General features: G+C 37.1%; 1 protein-coding gene across 3 annotated transcripts in view; it reads right to left on the bottom strand.

Annotated features, from left to right (window-relative positions):
* ENTREP2 (endosomal transmembrane epsin interactor 2) overlaps positions 1-17,792 on the bottom strand; it is a 616,510-nt gene that overhangs the window by 66,108 nt on the left and 532,610 nt on the right. The window lies entirely within an intron of this gene.

The following is a 17,792-nucleotide window of genomic DNA, read 5'->3' as shown; positions in this document are numbered from 1 at the left end:
GAATATGATAGAGAAATTGGTACCAGGACTGGTTTGAGTACTATAGGGTAGCAAACAACATAAAACCTTATAAGAACCCAGACTGGTACTAGGCATAAGATTTGACACATGATCCACAAAGAAACTTTAATCAAATCAGGAAAACCCCTAATACCATAATGATAATCCCTAGCTGAAAAAAAAAAAACTGAGACAAGTCCATGAACCATAGTATACGTAGATGAAAAACATCCAAGATGCTATTGGAGCATCTTACCCAAACAAAAAAATTATTACATGAGACCAAAATAGAATAATGTCCAAGACAGATAATATAAATTTGTGTTAGTTAGATCAGGGAGGATTAGTGTAGCCTGTGAAACACAGGAGAAGAGGTTCCTTGTGGAACCTGGGAGTTTATTTGGGTGGATTTGGAATCCCTTAGAATTATTAAACGTATATATGAATTTCAATCTCAAGCCTAGACTAAAATATCATTAGCCTCTACAATCAACCACATAGGAATAGAATAATTGCCTTACTATCACACATTAAGAAAGTTACCTACATTCATTACATAAAAAAAATCTCACTTGCAAACATCCTGTATAAAGTTTCACTCACATGCATCAAAATAGTCACTCTTATATGCATGCACACGTTAATCTTACACACATGCATGATCCTTTAGTTCCGGATACCTGAGATCATCTTTCAAGGTGAGACGACAGGCAAGTATGTATCCTGTAAAGGAGAAGGCACCCCAGACCTGTGACAGACTTCAAGCAATGCCAAAGGATGGAAGATACATGGACAACTGGAAAAAACTTTTAATCAAAAGACATTATGGGGAATGAACTTCAGAAAAATTGGTCACATAATAATGATCTATTCCAGTAATACAGATAGAAAGGAGAGTTAAAATACTAACCATTAATAGACAGGGACAGAGTAGTTATGGTGGAAAAGGGAATATTGTAACTAGAGAGGTGACATAAGGACAGAATAAATCAGATTTCATATATATATATATATATATATATATAACTATAAATGTTATGAATTGTTACATTGGAATTAGCATTATATAAGGCATAGGATAGTTCAATTTTACTTAAGATTTAAATTTTATATTGATTGCAATAGGAATGACTTTTGTATTAAGGAATTGTTACGTTGTAAAAATTTTTGTTGGCACATAATCCTAACCCTCTTCCCACAACTCAGTCTTAGCATAAGATAGGAACTTAGATTAGCAAATAGACAGATTAGGATAAAATTTATTAATTTGGGAGAGGGGAGGTTAGATGGGAACAATAAGTAGCATAGATAGATTAGAATAGACATAGAAGATAAGTAACTGGCATGGGCCAGGGTGGTACCACACGAACAATAGGAAATGGAGGATTTGTGATAGAGGCTGGCACTAAAGAAAAAGTGCCAGACTAAAGAGTATATGAAATTGATCACCTCAATGGGGGAGGGGCCCCAGGAGTGGAATTTCTGGAGGAGAGAAGACTCCGGCTGGGAGAGCAGTGAGGGTCTCTCCGTCTTGAGACATCGAAGAGAGAAGTTGGATAAAGACTTTCTCCTGAGAGTTATACAACTTTCCTGCTGGTGACTGGAAATACTTCCCCCCAACACTTCCCAAGTGAAGGGACTTGTGAAGAGAAACCTGTTGCCCAGGGGTGAGTCAAATTGAATTTCTCTCAGGGGGTTTGGGCTGCCAAGGTCTGAGTTTCCCCCAAACTTGAGGAGGGAGTAAAAGGGTTTAGATAGAGACAGGGACCCCCTTTCCCACACTTTTCTTTTCCCATTCTTTCCTGCCCATTATTCTTTTTGTATTACCTGATTGAGTTAATATTAAAAGTTATCTATTTCCCCAAGCTGAATGTGAGTGAATGGAATCAAGGGGAGACCTTTAGGTCTCGAGAAGTGGAAGGGGGACAAGAGGAACAAGAGCGAATTGGGGAGAGCAGCTTTAGCTAAGAAGGGAAGGCAGAAGGGGAAAATCTTCAAACCCCCTCTCCTCTCTCTGAGCTAACCCATTACAGCTGCTGTCTCCCCTGAATCCCGCTTTGTGGAGTAGGGAGTTCTCTCCTTCCCCCTCTCCACACCTTGAGGTCCAAGTCTCCCCTCTAGACCACATCCCTTCTTTTTTTATATCTTTTTTTTAAACAGATGTCATTGTATTTATTGAGGAGGAAAAGTATGTATAAGCAGGCTTTGCTCTCTGAAGATGGGAAAGAAAAGTTTCTGAACTCCTCTTAAAATATCAATGATTCTTATTACTCCTAGGAAAAACATAAATTTCTCTATTTGTTACTCAGGTTCCTTCCTATTTTCCAGTCTTTTAAAGTCATTACTCCCTTTTTATGCACTTTACAACCCATCCATACTAATCTCCTTGCTGTTCCTTTACAGATGACATTCTGTATCCCAAGCCTTTGCCTTAGCTGTTCTACATGCCTTGAATGTTAAATGCCACTCTACCACCCCAAACCTCTAACCTCCAATTCAAGAATCCTTGGCATCTTTTCAGATGCAGGTGAAGCACTACTTTCTGCAGGAGTACACAGCTGCTGGTATTGTCCTTCCTTCTACTCTGTATTTATTTTAGATGTACTGATATTTGACTTTGAGGTCCACTCCATTAGAATAAGCTGCTTGGGGAAAATAACTGTATTTGTTTTTTCATTGTATCCCCAATACTTAGCATAATCTCTGATACATAGTAAGATCTTAATAAATGCTTTCTGATCAAATTGATTAACTTTGGATAGATAGGTATCTACAACCAAGACTTGGTGACAAAGGTAAATGGAATCTGTCTCAAAGGAGGAGAGATTGTGAAAGATCATGACAGAAGGGAAATCTGGAAAGGAAATGGGCCCTGAAAAAAGAAGGCTCAAAAGGAAGAGACTAGAAATGGCATTGAGAGAAGGTCATTTTGGCCATCTTGGCTGTTGGAAGTGGACATTCATTATTCTTTGTGAAAAGGTTTGGCTCTCATGGGGGTGGGAAAGGAATACATTAAGAAAAGCAGCAATATAAAAATAAAAGATAGTAATATAATTCTTTAATTTCAAATATAATATACCACTTATGTTTTTATTTATAGGCATTACCTAACCCATACATAAGGAGAGGAATTAGATTAATGACTTCTCACCTCCAACTTCAATATTAGACAATTCTATGCTAATAAATATTTGTTGAGTTGAAGTCACATAATAGCAGGCCATAACAAGAGTACAGTGTTCAAAAAAATTCCTGGAAAAGAGTTTCCCAATCAATGTTTTACATCATTTCTGCTACATCTGAATAAATAGAGGATAACAAAATTCACAAGGGTCATATTTGGTTATGAAGAACTGACATGTAAAATAGGTATTATCAACTGAAACTTTTAATTTTATGTAATTAAAAATGTCTGCTATAATTTCTGTACCAATAGACTTTTCCAGAAACTGTAAAACAGGTGACAATCCTTTTCCAATTATTCAGTTCATGAGTCCTATTGCCTACTGGCAATACCTTTAATATTTTGCTTAGGTATCTATCTTATGTCTCATCAATCTCTTGTCATGGTAGACTCACTCTGACTCTGAAGACATCTGCAAATCCTTGCCACACATGATAAATGTGGATTGAAGAATACAGTATGCATTGATGAATGAAGAAATTTTTAGTAAATGTTTACTTATTGCAATGCATTGTGATAAGCAATGGTTACAGACAAACAAGCAAGCAAAACAGTCCTTGGCTTCACAAGCTTACATTCTTTTTTTTTTTTAACATTATTTTATTTGGTCATTTCCAAACATTATTCATTGGAGACAGAGATCATTTTCTTTTCTTCCACCCCCCACCCACCTCTCCCATAGTTGACACATGATTCCACTGGGTATCACATGTGTTCTTGATTCGAACCCATTTCCATGTTGTTAGTATTTGCATTAGAAGTTCATTTAGAGTCTCTCTTCAGTCATATCCCCGCATCCCCTATAGTCAAGCAGTTGCTTTTCGTTGGTGTTTTTACATTCACAGTTTGTCCTCTGCTTCTGGATAGTGTTTTTTTCTCCTAGATCCCTGCAGGTTGTTCAGGGACATTGCATTGACACTAGTGGAGAAGTCCATTACTTTCGATTGTACCACAGTGTATCAGTCTCTGTGTACAATGTTTTCCTGGTTCTGCTCCTTTCGCTCTGTATCACTTCCTGGAGGTTGTTCCAGTCTCCATGGAATTCCTCCACTTTATTATTCCTTTGAGCACAATAGTATTCCATCACCAACATATACCACAATTTGTTCAGCCATTTTCCAATTGAAGGGCATCCCCTCATTTTCCAATTTTTGGCCACCACAAAGAGTGCAGCTATGAATATTCTTATATAAGTCTTTTTCCTTATCTCTTTGGGGTACAAACCCAGCAGTGCTATGGCTAGAACAAAGGGCAGACAGTCTTTTATCGCCCTTTGGGCATAGTTCCAAATTGCCCTCCAGAATGGTTGAATCAATTCACAACTCCACCAGCAACGAATTAATGTCCCTACTTTGCCACATCCCCTCTGGCATTCATTACTTTCCATAGCTGTCATGTTAGCCAATCTGTTAGGTGTGAGGTGATACCTCAGAGTTGTTTTGATTTGTATCTCTCTGATTATAAGAGATTTAGAACACTTTTTCGTGTGCTTATTAAAAGTTTTGATTTCTTTATCTGAAAACTGCCTATTCATGTCCCTTGCCCATTTATCAATTGGAGAATGGCTTGATTTTTTTGTACAATTGATTTATCTCTTTGTAAATTTGAGTAATTAAACCTTTGTCAGAGGTTTTTATGAAGATTGTTTCCCAATTTGTTACTTCCCTTCTGATTTTAGTTATATTGGTTTTGTTTGTACAAAAGCTTTTTAATTGATGTAGTCAAAATTATTTATTTTACATTTTGTGACTCTTTCTAAGTCTTGCTTGGTTTTCAAGTCTTTCCCTTCCTAAAGGTCTGACATGTGTACTATTCTGTGTTTGCCTAATTTACTTCTAGTTTCCTTCTTTATGTTCAAGTCATTCACCCATTCTGAATTTATCTTGGTGTAGGATTTGAGGTATTGATCCAAACCTAATCTCTCCCACACTGTCTTCCAATTTTCCCAGCAGTTTTTATCAAATAGTGGATTTTTGTCCCAAAAGCTGGGATCTTTGGGTTTGTCATAGACTGTCTTGCTGAGGTCACTTACCCCAAGTCTATTCCACTGATCCTCCTTTCTGTCTCTTAGCCAGTACCAAATTGTTTTGATGACCACTACTTTATAATATAGTTTGAGATCTGGGACCGCAAGGCTCCTTCCTTTGTATTTTTTTCATTATTTCCCTGGATATCCTTGCTCCTTTGTTATTCCAAATGAACTTTGTTGTGGTTTTTTCTAAATCAGTAAAAAAAATGTTTTGGAAGTTCAATGGGTATGGCACTAAATAGATAAATAAGTTTGGGTAGGATGGTCATTTTTATTATATTGGCTTGTCCTACCCATGAGCAGTTAATGTTTTTCCAATTGCTCAAGTCTAGTTTTAGTTGTGTGGAGAGTGTTTTGTAATTGTGTTCATGTAGTTCCCGTATTTGTCTAGGGAGATAGATTCCTAAGTATTATATTTTGTCTAAGGTGATTTTGAATGGGAGTTCTCTTTCTAATTCTTGCTGCTGAGATGTGTTGGAAATGTATAGGAATGTTGATGACTTATGCGGGTTTATTTTGTATACTGCAAGTTTGCTAAAGTTGTTGATTATTTCGACTAGCTTTTTGGTTGATTCTTTAGGATTCTTTAAGTAGACCATCATGTCATCCTCAAAGAGCGATAACTTGGTCTCCTCCTTGCCTATTATAATGCCTTCAATTTCTTTTTCTTCTCTAATTGCTACTGCTAGTGTTTGTAGTACAATGTCCACAAGCTTACATTCTAATGTAGGTACATAACGCAAAAGGGAAACTAGAAAGTTGGGAGGAGAGTCCAATAACCAGTGGGAATGGGATGAAGAAAATGGACATTGTTAGGAATGTCAGAGTGACCAGGCTTTGGGAAAGATAAATTGAGATATCACCTATCAGAACTCAGGGTCCCATATCTTTTCACAGGATAGTTCTGCCCTCAATGCCTTTATCACTGGCATGCTTCAGTGCCAATTAAGAATTTTACAAGATGTATCAAGAGTGCATGTTTTCTTTGGAAACAATATCATGAAGAGGCTTATGTGAGATTGGGGGTGGGGGTGGTGAGGTGATGTCCCAAGGCTGAGGAAGATAAGCAAAGAAATTTGGATGCACTAGGGAGGAATTCTCATAGGGGATGGTGAAGAGAAATGGGTTACAAGAAGTAAGAGGTTTTTGCAAAAGCCCGTCACATGCCAGGAACTAATGATGCTGGATTCTGGAACACAGAGAAGGAATAAAGTGTGAACACCAACAATTACTCAGGGCTCTTGGACTTCCTCTTGCTTGACCTAAATAAGCTTACCTCTGTCGTGTCTGACTGAAGAAACCCTTCCTTTGCTTCAAAATCAAACTGTTTCTGTATGCTGATGGTGTTCCTGTCTACTAAGAAGAATTGTTATCAGCTTACCTGAGTAAAACTACAGTGTTGGTAGGGCTTGAGCCCAGCTCTGACCTAGGCCAACTAAGGTGGATTCAATCATCCCGAGTGCATTCCTAGATATATTTGAAAACCTGTTACATTATACAAATCAACTTGGGAGGATTAAATAGTGTCAGGTTGAGCTAGTCAGTCACTGAAATCTAGACAGACAGGTTAGGGTTGTAAGACCGAGAATTAAAATCCTTATTGATGATGATATTTTTTAGCTAGGCTGAAAGATGTTTGAATCCTAGCAGGGTTGTCTTCCTTCTTAACCAGTGGGTGTCAAGGGGGCGTTCCTGTGATGAAAACTCAGTACAGGGAGAGACAGGATCCAGTGTCCAGATAAGAGACAACTACGGAGTAAAGTATAGATGGTTTACCAGGGCTTAGCGAAATGCCTGGCACCCCTAGCTGTTCTTTCTGTTACAGACCTGTCAGGGAGTCAGTAATGGCAGCCGACCTCGGGTTTGACTTAACCGAAGTCTCTTAGAACTGACTCCCTATTTGAACCCTATCATGCTCTATCTCTTTGATATATTCCCAAGATTTATCTGACTGTGTTCAATATAAATTCACTGTGGTATAATAAACAGGGTAGAGGTTGGGGATGGAGAGTGGGAGCAGGCAGCCGTAAACTAATGAAATAGTAGTATGGAGTCTCTTTAGCCTAGTCAAAACTAAGGCTTCAGCCACAGCATTCTATATTCCTCTCTTCTTCTTTCTGTCTGCTTTCCAAATCTAAATGAATGGATTCAAGTCTTTCTTCAGCTTCTCCTTAGAGAGTAAAAATGTGTTTCAGGCTGCCTCAGCAGGCTTTCAGGGTTCAGCCCTTCCAGCTGCTGTAAATGTTCAGCTAGCCCTGTTAGTTGTTCCAGGAGAGGCAGATACAATCCTAGGTCTTCAAAGTTCCAAGGAAAGGTTGGGAAAATCCTCAGGTAATCAGGAATTCAAATCCTGAGGCAGGAAATCAGCTTCTTCTCAGAGTTCAGAGAAACAACTCCCTTTTCAGTTCTTTCCCAGAGTTCTTTTCCATTCCTTTCCTTTCAACTGCCACTCCTGTCTCTCAAAGTCTCTCTCCTTAACATTCCAAAGCTTCGCTCTGTGCAAGGCTTCCCTTACAGGGCCTAGGGAGCATCAAGATAAAGAATGCACCTCTGTGAGGAGGTTTTAGAAGGTGGGAGGCTAGTGAGAAATCCCTTAGAGGTAGGGAACTCTTATTCCTTAATCCTCCCTTCATAATACCTTGTTTTCTCAAGAATAAATCTCTGTACCTGGTTTTCAACACCTAGTCTTGGAGACTGAAAAGCACACTGGTCCCAGTGAGGGAAGCTCTCAGGCTTATCTCATTGCAGGGTAGTGAGGAACCAAATCAACCTCAGTATCTCAATAACATCAACATCATCTTTATTAGGGACAATATTTCAGTCTGGTGGATGAAAGGCAAGTTAAAAGGGAAAATGTCAGAAACTGATAAGAGCAAAATAGAGACTGATTAGTAGATGATGCTAGTTCTAGCAATAGAATATTTTTTTCTTTAATGACATGTACTTCCTGTTAGTACTGGCAGTTTCAGCAGAATAAGGAGTAAGAGGTTTCCACAGTTGGCCAATTTTGAAGTGACTTCCATAGATTGTAGAGCTGTGTTGAAGAGCACTGTTGGAAGCAGAGAAAAGTAAACTCAGTCTTCAGTTTTCTGAAGCACTGGGAGGTTGGTAGTTTTGGGAAATAGGGATTGTGTTTGCTCTGTGATTTAAGCTTTTATTGTTTACCCTGTATTCCATTTTAAATAAATGTCCTTTGTCTCATCATGATATATGCTTTACTTGTATTTGGAGAGGAATAGTTAATGAAGATAGAAATTCATGAGCTATGGAATAAGACAGACCATTTTCTCTATCCCAAATATCAGGGTATATTCAGTACAGTGCTATATTAAGAGACTAAGGTGCTTCCTACATGTGGACTTATCCAGGATATTTTAAAAATTCTTTGTATTTTTAAATAGCGAGGTTAGTTGAATATTAGCTTTAGCTGAGGCTACTTGCTCTGGTATAAGGACATATTGAAAACTGCTTAGCATCAACCTTTTTCCCCACTGAAACTCTCAAAGATAAATGAGTTAAACAGTGGAAAGAGATAATATTTGTGAATACCGGTACATTGAAGGCACCATATAAAAGCTTATTCTCTTCCTTCCTTAAAAACCAGACCAATTGTTTATTATATTGTATTACATTATGTCACTGATGCTTTATTGTTGAAACTATATTGATAAATTGTCATGTATTGCATTTTTGAGATTTTTAGGTCAGTTTTAGAAAAATTTCCTTTTCTGAAAAGGACTTTAGGAACCAAATGAAGGAACTATTAGCCAACTGCATCAATTTGGAACCTGGTTGATTAAATGATTCAGCCATTGATGATGATTTGAAAGAAATCCAGGAAGATTTGGATGGATGGATGAAGGATTACTGGATTTCAAATAAGCAGACCATACTATGACTGAAGGAAGAGAATAAATTTTTTGAATCATTAGATCTCCATGGCAAAAGGCATGGGGGTAGGATGGATTTCATTTGCTTAGTAGGATTCTACAAGTATATATTCCCCAAAAATTCTGTAACCCTTTCTGCTTTTCCACAGTTAGTGATAGATATGAATTATGCAGAACCATTGGTGTGCCAATCACCAAGTCTCTAGTAACTTACCATGTGCCAGAAACTGTGCTAGTGTGAACCTTAAAAATTCTCAGACCCTACTTCAAAAGGTTAGGATTGTGAACCTTAAAAATTCTCAGACCCTACTTCATAAGATTTGGTTAAGACCATTCCCCATTTGGGCAGTGAAGCTACTTAGATCAGGAATGTGAGAACTCTACTTCACCATCATACTTAAGCATGCCTTAGGGGAAGATAAAGTTGTAAACTCTTTGCTGAACAATGAAAGTACTTAAACCCATACTTATAGTAGGACAAAAGTTCTTAAGAGAGAGATCAGTCAGTCCTTAATCACTCACCACAAGATCTGTCCAAGCAAGGATTCTAGTGACACCAGGCCAGCTTCATCTCAGTTGACTTCCACCAGCTCAATCCTGAATCTGCATCTGAATCAGAATGTCAATCCAAATGTCCCTTCAGTTCTATCTGAGCTCTTATTTAAAGGGAATTTTCTCCTATGTCACCTCCCCTAAGTCCTTATATCTATTAATCACAGTAGACGTTTTTCAAAGGACAGACCATTCTTAGTTCACAACTAAGTAGACTAATCCTTTGAGTAATTCACACCTGGGTAGACTAGAATCTCTGAGTAAGTTCTCACCTCTTTGCTCCTTGTAAGTTCACAAGTTGCTTGACCTTTATAGGTATTTAGCACCCTTTTGTATTAGTCCTAAAATAGGCATAGCTTAAGAACTTTTGTCCTACTATAAGTATGGGTTTAAGTACTTTCATTGTTCAGCAAAGAGTTTACAACTTTATCTTCCCCTAAGGCATGCTTAAGTATGGTGAAGTAGAGTTCTCACATTCCTGATCTAAGTAGCTTCACTGCCCAAATGGGGAATGGTCTTAACCAAATCTTATGAAGTAGGGTCTGAGAATTTTTAAGGTTCACACTAGGGACTGGGGATAAAAAACCAAATTCAGTTCCTGTCTACAAGGAGATTACATTTCAACAGGGGAGGTTACATATATGATCACATAAAGGTATAAATATAAAACTCATGAAAATTGGTACAAGCAAACACTGGACAGACAAGGAAAGTACTAGTCCCAAAGGGAAACAGGAAGACTTCATGCAGAAAGTGATACTTGAGTTGGGTCTTGAAGGTAACTAATGATTACAACAGTCAGGAATGAAGAGCAGCTGAGGCATTCCAGACATGGGGTTGGGGGAAAAACATAAGGAAAGCCTAGCAAAAAGGTTATATTCACAAGAAGGCATTCATCCGAAGCTGACAACCAAAGGTCTGATCAAAGATCATACAACAGTGTTGGTTTCTGAAGACCTCAAAATGCCTTGTTTTTTGGTAACACACTGGTACCAGTCTTGAGAGCCTGGGAGGAGTTATATATTTCCTAGGAGAGGTATTGTTGACAATGAAACCTATCATCACACCCACAAATTAGATTTCTTGGCTTTGAAGCAGGCTGTCACTAATAAGGTCTGGCAACATGTGTATGAAGCCTGCTTTCAAATTTTAGACAGAGAGGAGTTCACCAACATATTTTGCCATGTGCTAAGTTGAATGATGCTTGCCAGAGATTGATGAACTCAGTATTCGTTAATGGTCAGGGATGTTAATATTAACATACATGACCCTATATGCCCTATTAACACTCCATGATGCCATGACAACAACCAAAGAATGGGAGAAAGCAACCTATGATATGTAGAGTTGATCCAATAACAGAGATATAAAACTGTCTAGGGTCTAAAACTTCATTCCCTAGAGAATACCTTACTGTTGAAAGTGTGGCAGACACTGGACCTATGCAATGGAGTATTGTATTGGAACATAATGGAATCATCCTGAGTCATGAGAAAACAGCTGGTGTTATCTAAGGAATACAAATTTATCTTCATTAATGTAGTATATGGGATTTTGCTCGTGGCATTTGAAAGGACTGGTTTTGGTACAAAATAGATTCTGTTGGTCCGTGATAGCAGCCAATGTATAAAAGTGTGAGAGTTGTACTTGATATGTTCAAAGAGAAGTGTTAATGACTCAAAAGACCCATCTGAAGAATATAAATACCAGGAAATTTTGGAGTTAATGAATTTTTTTTGGATCTCTTCAAGGAAATTAAAAGTAAGCAATGTCCTGACATGGTGGATCTGGTATACTCAGTTAGAACTGAGAAGGATTCTTCAGTTTTGCAAGGTATTATCACAGAAGTGGAGTAGTGAGGTAATAGAGTGGATTAGAGTCAGGAAGACTCATCTTCTTGAGTTCATATCTGGCCTCAGAAACTTACTATGTGACCCTGAGAATGTCACCTAATCCTGCTTGCCTCTCAGTTTCAAGCATCATTATCAAGGCCCAAGAATGGGGAATTAATAGTACTCAAATCACTGGAGCTTGGAGATAGCCAAGGCTGGCTGAGCTATCTATGATCTCTGAACTATTATTGCATTACTGCATTATATGCATAGAACATTACTGCAAGGTAATGAGGATGACAGCAAATTATAGAGCCTGTAACATAGAAGACACTTAATAAATGTTTACTGACTTATGAGATGAGTAATAGGAAAAGTGGTTAGTTTCACACATATAGACAGTATCCATTGATAGAGCAGGGACTTGGTAGGCAGCCTTAAATCTTTGCTAATATATATGGCAAATAATCTCTGTGTTTTGTCTAAGGTATGCATTTATCCTACAGGTGCTGTTACTTTGTTGTGTATTATGTTTCTGTATGTTCTATGTCTGAAGTATTTAACTGGGCCACAGGTACAAAGTATCTACATTTATTTGGGAAAACATGTTGCTGTGCTCTATGACATTTGAGTAAATGCTTATAATGGATGCTTATAAATGCTAGTGTTTTTTATTTAGTTTGCAGCCTCTGTCTATATATTTATCTAACTAGTTTAGTTGTCAATTTTTACTGAGAGGAAGATGCACAGGTGACAAGTTCACTGGATCATAGATCTAGAGCGGGAAGTGATTTTAGAGTGATTTGTTAGCTTACACCAGTGGTGGTACTTCTAGTAGAAGGAGAAGGAAATATTGAGATTTCAGTGTTTGTACTTTAAATAAAGCAATATTCACTTGTTGCACCAAGTTTTCAGTTTTCATTCATTGGTCACGTGACCAATACTCTTTCCTTATTTTATAGCCTGCAGTATTTTGCTGTACAGCAGTCTGGTGAGTGAAGACAAGCAAACTTGAACTTCAATTTGTGAAGGCTAGCAAGATGGTAATTTTGAAAAATTGGGTACTGACTATTTGATTCCATTTTTTGCTATTTATCTTGTATTTTATTTAAATAAATGTTCCTTGCTTTAACATGTTATCACATGATTTAGTCTGGCTTGGTCAGGGTAGACTCAATGGAAATGGGAGATTATCAACTATGGATTAAGTACCATTAACCAGGTATTACCTCAAAAAGAACTATGCCAAGGAGTAAAAGAGATTTTGGATATTGAAAATACGTTTTTGTTCTCCAAATTGCAGAAGGCTTCCTGAAAATCATGTTATTTAAGCTGAATACAATCTTTCAATATAGCATAGATTAATGAAATTAATTGATCAAAAGCATGGCTATAGAGAGCACTTTAAATTCTTCTATTTTTCCTAGTAAGAACGAAACATGATTTTTGTTTCCTTTCAATCCTCTGATCTCTCATTCTGTAACTCTATAAAAAAAAGAACTACTGTGAGTAATTTTATTACCCTTTTCCTGGCAATTTTTCTGGGTCCCAATCAACTGACATATTTGAAGTAGCTTCAGATAAAATCTGACTAAAATTTAAATGTAGGAAGGAGAAAGAATCATCTAATTAATCCAATTATTAAATACATGATATACAAATAAGGTGCACATGACAATGTGATGTGTAAAATTATCCAATAAAAATACCAATATAAAGAAAAGAAAATGAAAGAAATTGAAGCAGATAAAAGGTACTTATGGAAAGAGTATGGAGAACAAAAGAGAGAAAAAGGTTGTAATACAGTTAGGGATGACTTGAGTAAGGTCTTTGAAACATTTAGGGGATAATCTAGATAAAGGGATAGTAATTCAGTGGCATAGTTGCCAAAACAGCACACACACACACACACACACACACACACACACACACACACACACACACACACACAGATAAACATAATCAATCAATTCAGGAATCATTCTATGAAGTATTTAAACTGCAGAATATTCCCAAAGAACTGAGATCACAGAGGGTATTGTCATTGAAAATGGTGACTGAGATAATATGTGTAATGATCCACACATCTGCCTACTTTCTCATCTCTATAAATTTTTTTTATGAGAATAGTCTTTGATTAAATACATCAGAAGGCTCAAGAAGACTGATGTAGGCAATTTTCTACATCAAACCACATTTTCAGCATCATATAAATGATTATAGGGCACAGAGAATATAAACTCTTGCAATCTATTAATTAACAAAAAAAAAGCCAAAAAACCCCACTTGGCACACTAGAACAAAATGCAGCATTAAAGGCTTTCTTCAAATTAGGAGTCTTATACATATGTAAAAATCATACAAGAGTCTATTAGAAAAAATTTGTTTAAATACTTCACTGAATTTCTCTCTTAAGAAATTCAGAAAATGGGAAAGCAAACATCTACAAATGTAATTACTGGAGCACAGATTTAGAGTCTCAGAACTTTGGTGTAAACCCTAGTTTTGCTAATGACTTTGTAACCTTGGGCAAGTCATTTAAAAGCCTTTCTGGGATTGAGTTCACTCATCTTTAAAATTCAGTGAGTGGTCCAAGATGGTGGAGTAAAGGCAATATAGCCTAGTTGAACTTTCCCACATTCCCTAGGAGATAATTTAAAAATAAAAGCTTAAATCCAATTTTGGTGTAGCATAGCCAACAAAAGTCAAGGTGAGGCATTTTTCCAAACTAAGATAATTCAGGTCATCAAGAGAGGTCTGTGATACTGGAGGGAGGCCTGTCTGAAGTATACACATGCAGCAGTATCAGTATTAGGTCTTAAAGGTTACAGCAACAGAACCAGAAACCTTTAGGCCAGTGTTGGTAAAGAGTTGGATGACTGGTCTGAAAGAAATTACAGGAGCCATTCGTTGGCACTGGATGTAGTGTGGAAAGGAAACAAGACTGACAGTTGGTAGGGGAAGGGGCAACTGGGAGTGGCAGTTGGGTCTTGTGACTAGCACTTCCTTCCTGCTGGGATTTACTTCCTTCCTGGTGTTGGAGGAGGGAGGAGCTCGTTCAGCCCAGTCTGGAGTGGAGTCCAAAGATTCAGACCCAACCAGCTCTGAAAGTTAGAACTTTCCTTGGTTGCTTTCTATCTACTGCTAAGATTCTGAAATTGACAAAACTAGCACAGAGGATGGGAGTGGGAGAAACCCTCCACCAGCAGGTGTTTTCAATTAGGCAAAACTTTTCAGCTCAGCCAGGTAGAAAGGGTATTAGAAGAGCAACTCTCCTCCCTAGCTCTTTTCAAAGTCTTTGGTAAGAGAGTGACCAGAATTGGCTCTTGCCAACAGTTTCTGCTTTTTAATCTTCCATGGAATTCTCAATTCTCCCTTCCCCTGCCAGTTTCCTGAATGTTCCATCTGCCTCTCCTGGGTCCATCTTCTTTAAATCTCATATTTTTCTCTGCTTTTGAACATTTCTCTTGATTACAGTTGGAATTATCACTCAGTGGGGGTAGTGGTTGTACTTGGAGCCCAGCTCAGGTTGTGTAGTGCAGGCTGAGCTGATGCAGCAAGACTTAGAGGCAAGTCATCAATGGTAGGAGCAACTTCCAAAGCTCTCAACTCCCAGGCAATAAGTGGATTAGACAACTGGTTAAAAGGAGATTACAGGGGACCCTTTGCTGGTATAGGATCCTGTTGCATTGCCCATATGCAGTTTTGGATCACAGTCCAAGAGCTAAGAGGAGCTGTAACTCATTAAGGCTTGCATCCATATGGGTTTAAGGCCTTAGACACAGTTACAGGGCAGAGAGGAGTGTTTATAGTTACATATCAAAGCACAGGCCAGGAGAACAGTGACCACACTTCTTAGATCATACCACTTTAGAAGAACTCAAACTTGCAGACTACCAGAGCTAGCTCTGACAAGAGAAGCAAGGAGCTTGGGATAGTACCCTTACTACACTGGGAGCAGAACACAACCTTAACAGAAAATTATGTCAAGAAATCGCAGCAGCTTCAGAAGCTAAAAAATTCAGAGGCTGGAAAAATTAGCAAAATACATGAAAAAAGAATCTGATTGCAGAAAGTTATGATGAAAAGATAAAGACATAAACTCAGAAGAAGCCAGGGAAGCACAAACAGCTACATCAAAACTTCTCTTAGTTTCCTTCCATCTCTATAAATTGACTCATTTAAATTGGAGGATCATGTACCAATTGTGACACTTTCCAGATGGTATTGTTTCTCAAGGACATTTAAAAAAATCTATTTTTTATTATCTTTGGTTTTTATGTCACTTTCTTATCCAAATATATACTTATTCCCTCCTCTAGGAAAGGCGTTTCTTATATTCCTTATTTTAAAAATAGGAGAAAAAAATCTACCTAGAGTAACCAATTGAAATATCAACTAAATCTTTCAGAATGCCATTACAATTCCATTCTGAAACATTCCACATCTACAGTTTCACTTAATATTCTAAATTTTCTATCCCTCCAAAAGACTATTCTCAATATTTTAATTCTATAAATTATTCCAAAGGCAACTTAATTAGAGTAATTAATCAATTAACTAAAGTGGAATCACTATTTCTATTATATTGGCATGGTCCAAAATGAGAAATGAAAAATCTCACAATCATTTAAATCATTCTTTACTTCTCCAGAGTATTTTATAATTATATTTTTACATCTTGAATATATAATGATAGATTGGCTACAAGCTATTTTATGAAGTTTGTAGCAATTTTAAACAGTATTTCTCTTCCTACTATTTTCTCCAAAAATATATTTGATGATTTTCTGTATTTATTTTGTAATTTGTTACTTTTTATGTGGCATAAAGGAGCCACTTAATGGAATTACAAAGCTGGAGTACCTGCCTTTAGTGAGACAGAGAATGGTCTCATGATGTACTGAAGCTATTAATTGCTTCTTAACTATTAATTAGATTCTTTACTGATTCTCTGGGGTTTTCCATAGCATCTTATTATCAGCAACAATGAATTTTTTATTTCCCTTTTTGTTTACATTTGTCCTTAAATTTTTTAGCCTGTTTTATCACTACTATTATTTCTAACATTTTGTCAAATAATGGGCATAATTCTTGTTTTACTTGGTATTTATTGAGAATATCTACAGTATTTCTGCATTGAAAAGAGTTCTTGAATTTGGTTTTCAATTAGAAGAGGGGAAAAAATAAATAATCAAAATAAAAAAGGCACAACTCAACAAAGAAGAAAATGGACCTACTATCAGAATTTATACTGGTATTTACACTGGTACTCTAAAAGAAATTAAATATTACTTTATGGAATATATACAAATCACCAAGCCACAAAAAGGAGAATGTAAACAGAACAACAGAAAATTAACCTGAAAAAGGAATGAAAGAACAACTGAAGGGAGAGGAAAAATAATCCAAATTGAATTAAAGGTAATTTAATTTTCTTCAATTTTTTTTTATCAAGATACTTAATGATTTATTGATTTTGTTAGTCATTTCAATAAAAACATTTTTAGTTTTCCAACTCTTATAGTTTTTCTGTTCCGTCTTATCTATTCTAAATTTGCTCTTACCCTATAGAGATTGAACCTAGCCAGCTATACTCTATACTTTTTTTGAGCTATCTTGTATGTCAGAGTCCTGCAGAGGCTTGTTCAGCACTCCCTCTACATATCCTAGGCAACTGAATTCTCCTTGATGGCTCTCCACATTATTCTGGGCCAGAGCACTACTTCATTCTTTCCCCTGATGGTTCCGTTGTATTTGTTTTGAGGCATTTTTGTTATTCTTTCTATGTTTAGAATTCCACTGTCTAGTCTCTCTGTTTACTTGTCTATTTGTAGGCTAGGTTTTTGTTTAAATGTTTCCTTGAACTTTTTTTCAGCTTTTCTCTTGAAGTTCTAGTCGCTTGCCCCTGTTCCTTTCCTCACTTTTTGTTCTCACTCCATTCCCTTGAAGCACAGATCCTTGGATATTGGGCATTCTGGTTGTCCTTGGCATAAAGGTCATTTGACCCAGAACTCTACTGAGAATAACCCTAGAGGGAGAGGACCAACCTGAGATGGACTTTTCAGTTCCATTTTCTTCAGTACTAATATTCTTTATCCATCTAACTGATTCTGATCTGTGTTCTGCATCACTCACCATGTCTTTTAGTCCTTTCCCCTTGTTTTTGCTTTTCTTTCCTTTAAATGGCTAGGCAGAATCAGTATTTTTTTTGTCATAGTATACATGGAGAAGAAGAGAATGAAGGGGAGGAGCCATTCAATCTGAGTCACTGCTATGGAGGGACCAGGTGACATCCCTGTAGC

This window comes from Monodelphis domestica, chromosome 1, assembly GCF_027887165.1.
Source record: "Monodelphis domestica isolate mMonDom1 chromosome 1, mMonDom1.pri, whole genome shotgun sequence".
Lineage (NCBI taxonomy): Eukaryota > Metazoa > Chordata > Mammalia > Didelphimorphia > Didelphidae > Monodelphis > Monodelphis domestica.
Note: the sequence above shows the minus strand (reverse complement) of the source record. Positions and strands in the feature narration are given on the sequence as shown.